Genomic DNA, 7,054 nt, shown 5'->3' with positions numbered 1-7,054 from the left:
AGGGGACATAGCTTTAAATTGAGGGGTGATAGATTTAGCAGTAGTTTCTTTACTCAGAGAGTAGTAGGGGTATGGAACATACTGTCTGCAACAGTAGTAGACTCCTCGACGTTAAGGGCATTTAAATGGGCATTGGACGTACATATGGATAATAACGGAACGGTGTAGGTTAGATGAACATCAGATTATTTTCACAGGTTGATGCAACATCGAGGGTTGAAGGGTCTGTACTGCGCTGTAATGCTCTACATTCTGTGTTCTATGAGGATAGATAAATCCTCTGGGCCAGGTAGGATATACCCAAGGTTAATACGGGAAGCAAGGGAAGAGATTGTGGCACCTCTGGTGATGATCTTGGCTTCCTCACTGTCCATTGGAGTAGTACCAGATGATTGGTCGATGGCAAATGTTATTCTCTTGTTCAAGAAAGGAAAACGGGATAACCCTGGGAATTGCAAATCAGTCAATCTTTTGTCAGTGTTGGGCAAATTATTGGAGAGGATTCTGAGAGACAGGATTAATGATTATTTGGAAAAGCACAGTTTGATTAGAGATAGTCAGCATAGCTTTGTGAGGGGGAGGTCATGCCTCACAAGCCTTATTGAATTCTATGAGGATGTGACAAAATACGTTGCTGAAGGTAGAACAGTGGATATGGTGTATATGCATTTCAATAAGGCATTTGTTTAGATTCCCTACAGCGTGGAAACAGGCCCTTCAGCCCAACTAGTCCACACCAATCCTCCAAAGAGTAACCCACCCAGACCCATTCCCCATAATTATCCCTGACTAATGCACCTAACACTATGGGCAATTTAGCATGGCCAATTCACCTGACCTGCACATCTTTGGACTGTGGGAGGAAACCAGAGCACCTGGAGGAATATGCAAACTCCCCACAGGGAAAATATGCAAATTCCACACAGACAGTTGCACAAGGCTGGAATCGAACCTGGGACCCTGGTGCTGTGAGGTAGCAGTGCTAACCACTGAGCCACCGTGCTGCCCTTGCAGCACCTGATAATGTTCCCCATGGTAGGCTCATTCAGAAAGTAAGGAGGCATGGGATATCAGGGAAATCTGCCTGTCTGGATACAGCATTGGCTGGCCCATAGAAGATGGAAAGTATTCAGCCTGGAACTCAGTGACCAGTGGTGTTCTGCAGCGACCTGTTCTGGGACCTCTGCTCTTTGCGATTTTTATAAATGACTTGGATGAGCAAGTAGAAAGGTGGGTTCATAAGTTTGTTGATGACGTAAAGGTTAGTGAAATTGTGAATAGTGTGGAGGGCTGTTGTAGGTTGCAACGGGACATTGACAGGATGCAGAGCCGGGCTGAGAACTGGCAGATGGAGTTCAACCTGGAAAAGTGTGAAGTGATTCATTTTAGAAGGTGGAATTTGAATGCAGATTACAGAGTTAAAGGCAGGACTGTTGGCAATGTTGAGGAACAGAGGGATCTTGAGGTCCATGTCCATAGATGCCTGAAAGATGCCACCCAAGTTGATAGTGTTGTTAAGGCTTGTATGCTGTGTTGGCTTTCGTTACCAGGGGGTTGAGTTTAAGAGCTGTGAGGTTATACTGCAGCTGTATAAAGCCCTGGTTAGACCACACTTGAAATATAGTGTTTAGTTCTGATTGCCTCATTATAGAAAGGATGTGGAAGCTTTAGACAGGGTGCAGAGGAGATCTACCAGGATGCTGCCTGGACTGGAGGACATGTTTTATGAAGAAAGGTTGAGGGAGCAAGGGCTTTTCTCATTGGAGTGAAGAAGGATGAGAGGTGACTTGATAGACGTGTTCAAGATAATGAGGGGCATAGATAGAGTGGAGAGCCAGAGACATTTTCCCAGGGCAGAAATGGCTATCACACAGGGGCATAATTAACAGGTGAAGGCTTTTCTCATTGGAGTGATTGGAATGAGAGGTGACTTGATAGACGTGTTCCAGATAATGAGGGGCATAGATAGAGTGGAGAGCCAGAGACATTTTCCCAGGGCAGAAATGGCTATCACACAGGGGCATAATTAACAGGTGAAGGGAGGAAGGTACTTTACACAGAGTGGTGGGTGCATGGAATACACTGCCAGCAGTGGTAGGAGAGTCAGATGCATTATGGACATTTAAGTGACTCACGGATAGGCACATGGGTGATAGTAAAATGTAGGGTGTGTAGGTTGGTTTGATCTTAGAGTAGGATAAAAGGTTGGCACAACATCAAGGGCCAAAGGGCCTGTACTGTGCTGTGTTGTTCTATTCTATGTTGTATATACTTCAATCATAAAAAGAAAACTCTTTGTATATATAGTGACACAAAAGCACAGCTCTGGACATTTGCATATCAAGTAAACACACAAAACATCTGTGTTTGACTCTATCCAAAAAAACCAAAGCCCTCTCTTACACATACGATACTAATATTTACATATATTTGAGGCACGAGGAAGCTCAGATAACTGAATGGACCCCTGTTTACCTTTAGCTGATACACAATTGCAGCATTATAGGATTACTTTCCAATGCTTGGGCTGCATGTCATTGTGGAGAAGCTGATGAGAGACTAACCCCGCGATGCCCTCAGGTAGACTCCAGCATTTGCAGCTTTCTGCAGCTCCTGATGCCAACGCTGGTTATGGCATTGTCCTGCCCCTGGCTGCCAACACCCTGAGTTGCTGGGTGTTCTGTTACAGTTCTGGTTCCACGGCCTGCCGCTACCACAGCTGCACCTGATCTAGCAGAAGTGCTGAGCTAGACTTGACCGATCCTCATGTCTGCCTCTGCAGCTCTGGGAACACTCTGTACCTTACCATCTGGGCAACTTACTCTTTGAGGCCCTCTCTCCTGTTCCTGACCATTTCTGCCAACTGGGCACGTTGTATATTCAGGACTGAGCACACACTGGCCTCTATCCACCTCACCGAGATCAACATTACCCTGGGAGATGGTCGTTCAGATTGCTCTGTGTTGATGTGCAAGGATGCTGGCAATGAAATCCATGATACTTAAAAGGAACCTGGATGAACACATTAGGGAGAAGGATCCTCGCGATGAATTTAGATGAGAAGAGATTAAAAGAGGCTTGAGTGGAGTATAAATGCCAACAGGAGCTTGTTGGGCTGAATGGCTTGTTTCTGTGCTTTGTATTCGCCATCTTTAATGGCCCTTTAGAAAGTGGTGATGAGCTGCTGTCCTATGGATAAGTCTGTATCTATTTAATATCTGATGATAGAAACATAGGAAATAGGTACAGCAGTAGGCCATTTAACCCTTTGAGACGATCCATCATTCAATACGATCATTGTTGATAATCTAACTCAATGCCTTCATAGAATCATAGAAGATCAGAGAACCCCTACAGTGTGAAAACAGGCCATTTGGCCTAACAAGCTCATACTGACCCACCTAAGAGTAACACACCCAGACCCATTCCCCTACCCTAGTACTCTACATTTACCTCTGACTAATGCATCTAACCTGCACATCCCTGAACACTATGGGCAATTTAGCATGACCAATTCACCTAACCTGCACGTCTTTGGATTATGGGATGAAACTGGAGCACCCAGAGGAAACCCATGCAGACACAGGCAGAACATGCAAACTCCATGCAGGCAGTCACCCGAGGCTGGAATCGAACCCAGGTCACTGGCGCTGTGAGACAGCAGCGGCAACCACTGAGCTACCTTTTTCCCACTTTCTTCCCAGACTCTCTTCATCTTAACCTTACAAACTTTAAAAAATATATGGATGAATACGTCAAATATCATAACATTCAAGGATATGGAATAAGTGCAGGAAATTGGGATTAGCTCACCTTTAGTGGTAGTTATGTCGGTGCAGACTCAATGGGCTGAAGGGCCCTTTCTGTGTCTTATGAACCTGTGAATCTTTGTACCCTTTATTTCTAAGTTCATGGTATTAGAGATAATGTATTGATATGAATAAAGAGCTGGTTGGCAGAAAGAAAGCAGAGAGTTGGAATAAATGGGTCCTTTTCAGGGTGGCAGGCAGTGGTAAGTGGGCTCCCACAGGGTTCAGTGCTGGGACCCCAGCTGTTCACAATATACATTAATGATTTGGATGAAGGAATTGAATGCAATGTCTCCACATTGGCAGATGACAGTGAGCTGGGTGGCAGTGTGTGCTGAGGAGGATGCTAAGAGGCTGCAGAGTGTCTCTGAGGCTGACTGAGTAGGCAAATACTTGACAAATACAATATAATGTGGATAAATGTGAGGTTATCTACTTTGGTTGCAAAATCAGGAAGGCACATTGTTATCTGAATAGATGCAGCTTAGGAAGAGATGAGGTACAATGAGACCTGAGCAGATGGTGAGGAAAGCTAATGACATGCTGGTCTTCAGAGCAAGAGGATTTGAGTATCAGAGTAAGGAGTCTTTCTGCAGTTAGGCAGGGCCTTGGTGAGGCCACCCCTTGAATATTGTGTGCAGTTTAGGTATCCTACTCTGAAGAAAGACATTCTTGCTATTAAGGGAGCCCAGAGAAGGTTCATCAGCCTGATTCCTGGGATGGCAGGTCTGACATATGAGGAAATTAGGAGAAAATGAGGACTGCAGATACTGGAGAGTTAGAAATGATAAAGCATGGTGCTGGAAATAGAACAGCAGGTCAGGCAGCATCTTCCTGTGGCCCTTGCAGCTAAAGTAATCGAGGGATATGGGGAGAGTGGGAATGGGATACTGAGATTGCATAATCAGCCATGATTGTATTGAATGGTGGTGCAGTCTCATAGGGCTGAATGGCCTACTCCTAGGTGCTATTTTCTGTGTTTCTATGATGTCTGGTTTGCATGGACTAGTTAGATCATGGAGGTGTGGGCCTATAAGTGTGCAATTTGGAGTCTCTGGTTCCTTGTTTCAACAGAACTACCACTTCCCCTAAGCACTATTAATACATCCAAGAAATCAGCAAAAACAACTCGGGTATGGCATTAATAACCGTTCTTGAATCCTCAATCATAAAATGAGCAATAAGGAGGTTTTAAACTTTCCTCAGTTTCCCTAAACTTATTAATCATTAACACAGGAACTGCACTCTGACACCTTGTAAACACCGACTTAATGCAGTCAAGATGAGAGAGTCCATTCTGCAATTTCAGCTTAGAGTAAAGTGAGCGCATGGTCATCATTGCTTTTTTGGACAAATACGTGAACTTTTCTTGAGCATTATTACCTGTCATTATAAAGACAAAGATCACCTTGGATGGAAGGTAAGTTGTTCAACAGACAGTAATTGGTTCATGTGAGATCCTGAATATTGGTGGGACTGGGAGATGAATTTTACAAAGAAAGAATGATAAGCCGCTTGGGTAATGCTGCAAAAAGAAATCAGTCTGTGAAGTTTCTCATTGTGAACTGAAGAGGACAGAATTGCAATATCAAACCTGAAAGAGAATAATCATTTCTGCGAAATGAGGAATGAGTACTGAATGGTTGGAAAGACAACACTGATGTTTGAGGCATTGTCATGGAGACTGCTCCAGGGTACTGTTGGACCCGTGCTTTTGTTTAATTTGAGAAGATGTAATACCTGGATATGTTCCTTCTACCTGCGGAAGACAGCTAACTGCGTGTGAATATATGTGGCTTCTAGCAAGTGCAAGTTTGCCACACGTTTGACTAATAATCTTGAATTGATTGTTTAAGGGTTATGTCTTATATGATTCAAACTCAAACCCCAATGGAGAGGCAATGGCCTAGTGGCATTATCATTGGACTGTTAATCCAGAGACCGGGTAATGTTCTGGGGACCTGGGCTTTAATTCCACAACGTCAGATGGTGGAATTTGAATTCAATAAATATCTGGAATTAAGAACCTAATGACTACTATAAATCCATTGCCAATTGCTGGGAAAACCCCACATCCTTTAGGGAAAGACGTCTGCCATCCTTACCCGGTCTGGCCTACATGTGACTCCAGACCCACAGCAATGTGGCTGACTCTCAACTGCCCTCTGGACAATTAATGGGCAATAAATGCTGCCTAGCCAGCAACACCCTCATCCTGTTACAGAATAAAGAAAAAAAATTGGCATTCCTCCAATTTAGAACTTTAAATTTTAGGTTAGATTTATCCTTTTCCATAACTATTTTGCCCTGCCCTATTTCGCAAGAGAAGGTCAGGTTTTGCTCCTTTTCTAGTAAGTACATCCACATAGCGAATAAGAAAGTTTTCTTGTACCCGCTGAACAAATTCCTTTCCATCCAAGACCTTAAATCTATGGCAGTCCCAGTCTGTGTTTGGAAAGTTAAAATCCCCTACCATTTCAACCCTATGCCTGCGGTCTCCTTACAAATTTGCTTCTCAATTTCCCACTGATGTTTTTATTCTTTTGTGGAATGTGGACAGTACTGGCTGGTTAGCATTTATTGCCCATCCTGTTTGCCCTTGAGAAGGTGGTTGTGAGCTGCTTTCTTGAACCGTTGCAGTCCATCTGCTGTGGGTTGACGAACAGCGCCATTAGGGAGGGAATCCTAGTATTTTGACCCAGCGACAGTGAAGGAAGGGCGATATATTTCCAAGTGAGGATGGTGAATGGTTTGGAGGGAAACTTGAAGGTGGCGGTGTTCTCATGTATTTGCTGCTGTTGTCCTTCTAGATCAGACCTGGGCATTTTAACGGCCCGCAGGCCATATCCGGGCCTTTGGTCGTTCCTGTCCGGCCGGCATGAGGTCAATCTTAAACTAGAACATAAATGAAAAAGTATTTATACCATGCACACAATACAATTGTGTTGCTTTTGTTTTGAAAAGGAGGCTTTTTTTTTATTTACGTATGGACGCACAGGTGCATGTATGTGCGTGCGTGAACAGCTAAAAGTGATGCTTGCTGGCTAGCCCTCAAAATGTCAGCTCACGACAAGACAAGTTATGTCATATCCCACAAAATCGCCAGAAACAGTAAACCATTTTCTGATGGAGAGTTTATTAAGGAGTGCTTGTTGGACTCTGCAGAACTAATATGCCCGGAGAAAAAGGAAGCTTAAGAATGTGCTCCTCTCCCGACGCACTGTAACGAGAAGGATTGGGGACAT

General features: G+C 44.0%; 1 protein-coding gene across 3 annotated transcripts in view; it reads left to right on the top strand.

The window, feature by feature from the left end:
* The window catches only part of LOC122542457 (hydroxylysine kinase-like), a 77,555-nt gene that overhangs the window by 57,472 nt on the left and 13,029 nt on the right, over window positions 1–7,054 (top strand). For 2 of the 3 annotated variants that reach the window (XM_043680170.1, XM_043680166.1), the window contains exon 1: window positions 5,082–5,229. The exons of the other annotated variant lie outside the window; for it this stretch is intronic. The gene's annotated coding sequence lies outside the window, so the exon portion shown is untranslated. Of the gene's footprint in view, window positions 1–5,081; window positions 5,230–7,054 lie in introns of those variants that run through there. 3 annotated transcript variants of the gene reach the window in all.

Source organism: Chiloscyllium plagiosum, chromosome 40, assembly GCF_004010195.1.
Source record: "Chiloscyllium plagiosum isolate BGI_BamShark_2017 chromosome 40, ASM401019v2, whole genome shotgun sequence".
Lineage (NCBI taxonomy): Eukaryota > Metazoa > Chordata > Chondrichthyes > Orectolobiformes > Hemiscylliidae > Chiloscyllium > Chiloscyllium plagiosum.
Note: the sequence above shows the minus strand (reverse complement) of the source record. Positions and strands in the feature narration are given on the sequence as shown.